This window comes from Dromiciops gliroides, chromosome 1, assembly GCF_019393635.1.
Source record: "Dromiciops gliroides isolate mDroGli1 chromosome 1, mDroGli1.pri, whole genome shotgun sequence".
In the NCBI taxonomy this organism is placed as follows: domain Eukaryota; kingdom Metazoa; phylum Chordata; class Mammalia; order Microbiotheria; family Microbiotheriidae; genus Dromiciops; species Dromiciops gliroides.
In genome coordinates this window covers 588,334,869-588,344,998 of record NC_057861.1, presented here as the reverse complement: position 1 = coordinate 588,344,998, position 10,130 = coordinate 588,334,869, and positions in this window count along the sequence as shown.

Here is a 10,130-nt window from a genome sequence, read left to right as displayed (position 1 = left end):
ACACAACTGTGGCATTACTGGTTCTGGTGGTCTCTGCTACCAAATCAGATTACTGAAGGAACCTGTGGTGTCATTTCTGACCTTTCAAAGCTCACAAGGTCATAACCTTGCCAATTCTATCTCTGTATGCTCATTCACCCAAGATCAGGAAGTAACAAACCCAAAATAAACAGGTACCAGATACCCAGAGACATGTGGCAACCAGGTGAGGAGACTGGCAACTTTCTATCACAAAAAGTCACAAGCCTCACCATGTTACTCAGAGCAGTTTTTCCTCTTGCAAAAGCCACTCTGCTGTAACATTTTTTTGCTTTTTCTTTTTTGAAAGGGCAATGAGGGTTAAGTGACTTACCCAGGGTCACACAGCTAGTAAGTGTCAAGTGTCTGAGGCCAGATTTGAACTCAGGATCTCCTGAATCCAGGGCCAGTGCTTTATCCACTGCACCACCTAGCTGCCCCTGCTATAACATTTTTGAATGCACATTCAGTACCTCTAATGAGCCATCAATTCTTCCAGCTCCTAAGACATAGTCTTTTCATTATCACATAGTATGGACTCCTGAGTCTTTTGTAGCCAGCATTATTCTCTCTAAAGCTCCACATGTTGGACTGGAACCAAGTAATGAACATAAATGCATGCTTTGTATAAACGTCCAATAAAGACAGAGCTAAGTATGCTCTAAGGCCTTCCCATTACAGTGGAATTAAATTGAGTGGGCTGATTGAGAAAGGGTCAATAGCAAGGGAATAGTTGATAGGAGAAATCTGCTCCTAATTCTCAGGGAGGAAAAAAATGTTCCAATCACATACCATGACCCATGTGATGTTTAAAATCTAGATTGTGTGATTGCCTTAAATTAGAAGCTTTAGCACCAGTCTTTGGGCATTAAACATTTATTAAAGCATACAGGTATTAACATGGAGTTCAGAAAGTTAAGAAAAGGCCTTTCTAGCCTAGAGTTCCAGCCTGATTGGGTTCTTCCTCAAGTCCTCCACCATGAGTCTAATTCAATCAGGAACTCTCCAGCAAGCTGATTGTGGAAGCTTTTTATAGGTCTGGAACAGAGGCCCTACACACTGCTTCAAGCTGATTGGTTGGCATCATCAAATCCATTGGTTTTGAAGGTGTTCTCAAGTTGAGTTCACAGTCTAGCAAAAGCTACAATCATATCTTTCCTCCCCACCTCCTTGAGTATCTTCTAAATCCCATTATTTCATCACATTCCCCCCTTTGTTTCTTCTAGAAACGGGTGTTCCTTGATGAAACAGTAAAAAATAATTAAGTCTTTGGAAGTCTTTTCTTAGTTCTCTTGTCTTCTTGAAGTGGTAAGATGTCATCAGGAGGAAGGTGGATTCTGGTCTGGAAAACTGGGCTCTGAACTCTGGACTGGAAAGCTGGATTCTCTTGTTATAAAATTTGGGAAAATAATGTGGGACTGTCTACAAATCCTTGTGGGAGTCTAGTCTAGGTCCACTGTGTATTTTTCCAAGTGAAATCAAATAAATATTGGAAGTCCTCATGTACTGGTATGGAGAAAAAGGCAGAGCAGAGGTCTACCACTATGAAGCATGTAGCATCACAGGTAATGATTGCCAAACTGTGATGTTTAAAATCTAGATTGTGTGATCACCTTAAATTAGAAGCTTTAGCACCAGTCTTTGGGCATTAAACATTTATTAAAGCATACAGGTATTAACATGGAGTTCAGAAAGTTAAGAAAAGGCTTATCTAGCCTAGAGTTCCAGCCTGGTTGGGTTCTTCCTCAAGTCCTCCACCATGAGTCTGCTTCAATCAGGAACTCTCCAGCAAGCTGATTATGGAAGCTTTTTATAGGTCTGGAACAGAGGAGGCGGTCCTTACACACTGCTTAAAGCTGATTGGTTGGTGTCATCCAAATCCATTGGTTTTGAAGGTGTTCTCAAGTTGAGTTCACAGTCTAGCAAAAGCTACAATCATATCATTTCTTCCCCACCTCTTTGAGTATCTTCTAAATCTCATTATTTCATCACACCTATTACCAGAGTTTGTCTTAAATAGTGAATGACAAGGGGCCAGAGGGTTCAGAATTAACTCATAGGCAGTCAGAGTAATGCTATTGGGTGGAGCAGAATCATCAGTGAGGGCCTTTTAATGCATTAAGAAAATCTTGTGGGGGCAGCTAGATAGTGCAGTGGATAAAGCACCTGCTCTGGATTCAGGAGATCCTGAGTTCAAATCCGGCCTCAGACACTTAACACTTACTAGCTGTGTGATCCTGGGCAAGTCACTTAACACTCATTGACCCACTCAAAAAAAAAAAAAAAAGAAAGAAAATCTTGTATGCCTTAACCCAATTTCCCTCCAACACACATACACTCCTTGAGAGAGTCAATTGGATACTTTATTTTGGAGAGGAATGATTTGTGATAGCCAGAATGGTGGGTTTCACTTCTTTCTGGAGTCTGAGGAAAAGGTTTTCTAGTAATTTGGAGAAAAGTGGGTTACATCTCTATCAGTAGTTTTTTATATCTTACAACTCCTCAAAATGTCAGTCTGAAATTTGGAGATTGAAAGTCAGATATGACACAGTTGAAAAAGTGCTTAGGACTTGGAAAGGTCTTCACTAATGGCTAATAATGAAAACTAAATGGCAAGAGTAGTGAAAATGGGGCTCATTGAGAATTGAGAATGCAACAGAAATTTAGGGGCTTTTTTTCTCCCCAGAATTGCCAATAGGTCTCATATACATTGAATTAGAACTCATAGATAGTCAGGTCTGGCTGGGAAATCACCTATAGAAACCCATTGTTTTTGCCTAACTGTCACTAACTGCCCTCAAGTTGTGGTTAATGTCCCAAAATACCCTTAATTTTTCTTCCATCTGTACAAAGAAAAAGGAAAACAAGCATGGATCATTTAAAAATTATGACCAGTAAAAAATCACTGACATTTGATCATGGAATTCAGACACAGATTATAAACACTTGCATTCAGCTGACTCAGTAGCAGGTTGCCTCTCCCAAGCTAAGCCCACTGTTGGTTGTTAATCCAAGAACCAAATGGGCAATTAAGAGAAGACACTGATGATTTACTAGTCTCCCTTGTTTCCATTCATGCAATAAGCATTTATTAAGCAACTACTTTGTGCTAAGCACTAGGGGTAAAAAGATAAAATGGAAAGTGTTCCTGTCCCCAAGAAGTTTTCATTCTTTTTTTTTTTTTGAGGGGGGTGGGGAATAAGCACATAGATGTCTGTTGATATTTTCTTCTTCACTTTTCTTGACACTGCTCTCTCATAGTTATCTACCTAGCTGTAATACATACTTCTTTGTCCCCTTACCTGGGTCATCATCCATGTGCTACCCTCAAAATATGACTATTCCCCCAGGCTCTGTTCTGGTATTTCTTGTTAACCGGATCAAAACTGGCCTCTAACCTGTGAATAACCAGAGCTGAACAGAGCAGGCCAGAGACAGAAGAGTCAGGAATTAATCAAAACGTTTAACTTCAAAGTAGGGGAATGAGCTGGCAAGCAAGGAGGAGCTATAGGCACATGTGCTGGGACCCCACCCCTAGTGAGGGGGACCGAGGTAGTGTGGGGAGACCTCAATACTTATCCTAGTGGCTGCCCAGTGAGCTGCAGCCCTGACAATGAGGAAGCAGCAAGCATGTGACAAGTTTGATTCATTGCAGGATGTTCTGACTTTGTCCAGTGTTTATCTTTGATGAGAGAACACCTGGTGAATTGTGTGACTAGTTTAGAGGTTAAGATCATCCAGTAAGTGATCACAAAGGTTTGTTGTTCTGCCAAACTCAGGAAACAGCCTGCTTGCTGGGCCTTAGCTCTGGACAACAGGGTAGGTCTAAATTTTATTTTGTCATTCTTTTCTTCTCTATATATCTTGTCTCTTGAAGAGGTCATAAATGCCAAGGAATTATATTTTCACTTCTATGCAGTCCTATTCGCTCTCCTGAGGCATGCTGGGTTACTGCCTGGATGTCCCATGATTCAACTTGGGGCATCTAGGTGGTACAGTAGAATGCTGAACTTGGAGTTATGAAGGTCTGAATCAGAATCCTGCCTCAGACCTATATTGGTTGTATGGCCCTAGGAAAGTCATTTAATTTCTCCTTGCTTCTGTTTCTTCATCTATAAAATAAGGGAGTTAGACTCAGTAGTTTTTATGGTCCCTTCCAGCTCTAAATCTATGATCCTAGGTCTCATATTTAATTTTTTTTTGTTTGTGAGGCAATTGGGGTTAAGTGACTTGCCCAGGGTCACACACAGTGTTAAGTGTCTGAGGTCAGATTTGAACTCAGGTCCTCCTGAATCTAGGACTCTATCCACTATGCCACTTAGCTGCCCCTCATATTTAATATTAAGCCCTTCTCTCTTCAAAATTTCCCTGTTTTGGTTGAAAATACCACCATCCTTCTAGTCACTTGGGTTTGCAATCTTGGAATCAACCAAGCACTGTCTCCAATCTCCATCTCCCTTATATGCATTTAATTGCCAAGTCTTGTCAGTTCTACAGAAGTATCTCTCTAATTCATCCTTTTCTCATTCATCTCCATTCATACAACTACTTGAGGCTTTCATCTCTTGCCTCATCTATTGAAATAGCATCCTAAGTGAATTTCCAGACTTTAGTCTATATCTCCTTCTATTAATACTTCATTCTGACAGCTGCCAAAGTTATCTTATTTTCTTTCTTTCTTTCTTTCTTTCTTTCTTTCTTTCTTTCTTTCTTTCTTTCTTTCTTTCTTTCTTTCTTTCTTTCTTTCTTTCTTTCTTTCTTTCTTTCCTTCTTTTTTGGTGAGGCAATTGGGGTTAAGTGACTTGCCCAGGGTCACACAGCTAGTAAGTGTCAAGCGTCTGAGGCCGGATTTGAACTCAGGTACTCCTGATTCCAGGACCGGTGCTCTATCCACTACAGCACCTAGCTGCCCCAAAGTTATCTTTCTATAGCACAGATAGCTATATTCTAGGACAGGCCTAACTTAGGCCTGTCCACTGATTTAGGCTTGGAGTTAAAATACAATGAGGGATTTGTGTCCCAGAAAATGCAAAAAAAAAAAAAAACAAAACCAAAACCCAACCTTCTAAAATTAAAACAGTTGCAAAATGTTACTCCCCTTCATCTCCACAGTCAACACACAGCTGGCCAGGAAGATATTCCATAAGAGATAGGAGCTTAGAAAAAACCTCTGGTATCATTTCCCTCTTGGTTAGGCTATTTATCCTCCAGGTGAGAAAAAACAAAACAAAACAACCCAGAAAGTCCTCTCCCTTAAAAGAACCAACCCAAGCTACGGACATGGCATGGGTCACCAGGTATTTGGGGTGCTGAACAAAGCCTAAGAAGATTGCTGCTTCTTAGCCACTGTGGTCACTAAAGGGAGCAACAGTAAGTAAAGTGAATACAGCAACAGTAGCAATGCAAAACAAGTATCTTTCTTACTGCAATGGGTCTGGCTGTGTTCCTTCCCTGCTCAAGAAACATTAGTTTGTTCCTTATATCGCTAGGATAAAATATAAACTAATCTCTCTAGAACTTTATGATCTGACTTTAGCCTACCTTTCCAAACTTATTTTATATTATTCCCTTTAATGTTCCCTACCTTTCAGGAAAACTGTTCTACTTACTTCTCCCCATATTCACTGATCCCATTTCCCACCTCCATGCCTTTGCATAGGTTGTCCCCTATAACTAGAATTCAGTCCCTGTTTTACCTCTACTTTATCTTCTTTCAAGGTGCAACACAGGGGTCCTCCTGCCACAAGGGAATCTTTCCTAATTCCCTTAGTTTTAACAGTTCTCTTTTTCCTCAAATTATGTAACATTTCTTTAATGTGACATAACAGGGCATCTGTTTAAATTGTATCTTACCTTGAGGAACCCCTGTTGGGATGTTGGGGTACCATACCCATTATTCTGCACCATCCTATATCCAAGCATATGATTTGTGACTGGGTTAGATACTATGGAGCTTGGCTTCTAATAAAAAGAGTGCAAGACTCCCTATTCTCATATTCTGCAGCTCCTTATGTATTCTATCCTAGTACCCGTGAGGTGATTCATTAAAAATTATGAATCATTTACAAAAACAAATAGGGTATAAAAAGGTGTCAACTTTTTTATCAGGAATCAGGAAAGGAATAAGTAATTCATTCCCATACACAAAAAGAAGACTAAACACAGAACACTAGCCAGTATGCATCAGTGGAATGACTTAAGAACAGGATTTCAGGCCAGCTAGGTGGTACAGTGGATAAAGCACCAGCCCTGGATTCAGGAGGACCCAAGTTCAATATCGGCCTCAGACACTTGACACTTACTTGTTGTGTGACCCTGGGCAAGTCACTTACCCCGCATTGCTGTGCAAAATAAATAAATTTGGGGGCAGCTAGGTGGTGCAGTGGATAGAGCACCGGCCCTGGATTCAGGAAGACCTGAGTTCAAATCCAGCCTCAGACACTTGACACTTGCTAGCTGTGTGACCCTGGGCAAGTCACTTAACCCCAATTGCCTCACCAAAACAAACAAACAAACAGGATTTGACAACAACTTATAACTACTATTATAATCTCCTAAGAGGCCAATAATCAAACCCCATCAGAATATAAAGCAGCCTACAGGACATATAATGAGACATTTTAGATTTCACCTGGATTCAACCTCATCCAAAAGATTGTCAGTACATGCTTGCTGGTAAAATGGCCATGCTTGGGCCAAGTCTCCTTCTTGTTTGCTGTAACTGTAGCTGTCATCCCCAAGGACACCAGAGTGGTGACTGGGATGGCTCCCTTTTGGCTCTACCCTCCAAGAGGGACTCTGGACTTGTCAACCTCACATGGTCACCTCTGGACTTGAGCCTGTCCATATCAGGATACTTTTACTCCTAAAATCAGGAGGAAAAAAACCACAAACAAGGAAAAGAGACAGTCCAAATCTAGGCTGAGACTTGCTTAGGCAGGACATATGCTTTAGATGCTACCTGCTGATGGTCATATGGAAGCTAGAGGGTGGTCAGGACAAGCTGTCCCTCCCCACACCTGGCTCCTGGGAAGCAGCTTAAGACAGTCTTAGTACACTTTACAGCCAGGAAGGAAGAGAGTCAGAGAGGAGAGGCATTTTGTTCTGTTCATTCACTGAGTTACTGGCTCTTCTAGCTATGTAGCCAATATAAATTATCTAAAAGTTTAAACCCATTAGCCCTGAGTCATACATGGCTGAAAACAGGCCCCAAAGTTTCCTAGTAGTCACATGCTCCATGGAATACAGTTATCTCTTCCACATTATGACTTTCCCCATTACAGTTTCAATATATTGTGGGTTGGCATAAGAAATTAAATGGGAATTGGGGGGAATTTTGAGGAAGCCTCAGGAATACATGAAGGTCCACAAGTGACAGAAAAAGTTTAGAAACTCAGAAATGTATAAAACACATGTATAATATTGTATAATATTTTATCTTTTGGGGGGCAGGGCACTGAGGGTTAAGTGACTTGCCCAGGGTCAAACAGCTAGTAAGTGTCAAGTGTCTGAGGCCGAATTTGAACTCAAGTCCTCCTGAATCCAGGGCCGGTGCTTTATCCACTGCGCCAGCTTGCTGTCCCCCAAATTGTATCCAACTATTTTATCTTTTAATAACATTATAATTCAGACTTCTTCTCTGATATGAAGGGAGGGCCAAATGGATTTACATGGATTTTCCAGATCATGGCATCCCCATGCCACTAGCCCCTATGAACTAGAAGGGATAAAGGTACTCTTGTTTTAGTTCTTTCTACTCCCAGTAGAATGAAAGCTACTGAAAAGCAAGGACTGTCTTTTATACTATTTTTCTATCCCTAGTACCTAGCACTATGCTTCACACATAGTAGGCACTTAATAATGTGTGTTGAGTTCTAGAGGCAGAATCAAGATGGCAGAGTGAAAGAAGTTCCCTGAGCTCTCCCAAATTTGCCTCAGAAACGATGTTAAATTAAGCCTCTCAACAGATTCTGGAGCTGCAAAACCTGCAACAACAAAAAAAGGAGTGAAACAAACATCCAACTTAAGATAACCTAGAAGATCTTCAGGAAAGGTCTGTTTCATCTGGGTAAAAGGGGAGTATAGCTCAGTACAGAGGGAGTCTGGGCAAGCCAGCAAAAGGCTCTTAGTCACAGCACCGATAAGCAGCTGAGGACCTGAGGTCCTAGCTCAGCAAACTAGTAGCACAGCAGGCCAGTTGTGAGGGCCCCAGCCCCAATGCAGAAAGCAATCTGCCAGCTGGGGTATTGGCTATCCAACAGGCCCAACAAGGGTGGGCCACTGCAGTGCAGTGAGCAAACTGCAAGTTGTGGATGCCTCAGAGAAGAAAGCTGGTGACTCAACCCCTGGCCCCCAGCAAAAGAAGCTTGAGATAGTGTATACTGTCCCCCAGGAACAGAACTCAACCTTAAAAGGCACAAAGGAGGCTAAAATATGAGTAAGAAACAAAAAAGAATCCTTGCCATTGACAATTACTATGGTGACAGAGAGGATCAAAACATAAAATCAGAAGAGGACAACAATGATAAAACACCTACATATGAAGCCTTAAAGGGTTTGAAGAAGAATTGGTCTCAAGACCAAAAAGCCCTCTTAGAAGAGTTCAAAAAGGATTTTATAAACCAAATAAAAGTGGTAGAAAAAAAATTGGGAAAAGAAATGAGAGTTATGCAAGAGAAAGTCAATAGCTTCAAAAAAGAAAATAATGCCTTAAAAATACAATTGGAAAAATGGAAAAGGAGGTGCAAAAGCTGACTAGGGAAAATAATTCCTTAAGAATCAGGATAGGGCAGATGGAAGGTAATGACTTGTTAATATGAATATATGGATCACCTGGATTTGATAAGAGTTACCTTACTGTCCAAGTGGATTTTATGAGATCCTGGATTTATAGGAACAAAATGCCTTTTGCTCAAAGACTTGAAAGTGAACCAGAGAGTCCCTATTTACTTTCCCCAAGAGAATAAACTCAAATACCACTTTGAAATTCCCATTCACTATCATCTTTCCTCTGGAAGAGAGACCACCTTGTCTCAGATAATATCTGTTCCTGTTTCTGCCTATCTATTCATTAGCATCTGCTTGGCTGTTAAACTGATTTATATTGTTTAACTGATTTACATTTGTAATGGATTGATCTGCATTATGCCAATGCATTCTGTAACCAGTAACCAGTAAACCTTAAAAACCCTTAGAAAGAAGGGGAGCTTTGAGCTTCTCTCTCTTAGGAGAGAAGTCTCCTCCACATGATCATGTGTTATGTCTTTCTTCTAGGTACAAAATATTAAATTGATATTATGGGGGGCAGCTAGGTAGCGTAGTGGATAAAGCACCGGCCTTGGATTCAGGAGTACCTGAGTTCAAATCCAGCCTCAGACACTTGACACTTACTAACTGTGTGACCCTGGGCAAGTCACTTAACTCTCATTGCCCCACAAAAAACAAAAAACAAAACCAAACAAACAAAAAATTTATATTGTTTTTCTGTCTCTCTGATCTGTTCCACAGGAGGACAGGTATCATATTCTCTGATCTGGTTTGTTTTGTAGGAGATATTATAAGATATTATAATTTCTCTGATCTGTTTATTAATTTTGTAGGAGGGATTAAAGATTATTTCTATGATCTGTTTGTGGGAGACAGGCAGATACAAAAACTATATTTTAATATTTATAGACAACAGAAAGAAGTAAAGCAGAATTAAAAGAATATAAAAGTAGAAGAAAATGTGAAATACCTCTTCAGAAAAACAACAGACCTGGAAAATAGATCCAGGAGGGACAATATAAGAATAATTGAACTACCTGAGTATCACGATCAAAAATAGAGCCTAGACAGCATATTTTATGACATTATCAAGGAGAGCTGCCCCAATGTCTTACAACCAGAAGAAAAATTAGTCATTGAAAGAATCCACCAACCACCTCCTGAAAGAGACCCCAAAAGGAAAACTCCAAGGATAGATAAATTCCAGAATTGTCAAGTAAAGGAGAAATACTAAAAGCAGCCAGAAAGAAACAATTTAAATATCAAGGAACAGCAATCAGAATTACAGAGAACCTGGCAGCTTCAACATTAAAAGATCAGAGAGCTTAGAAAATGATATTCTGGAA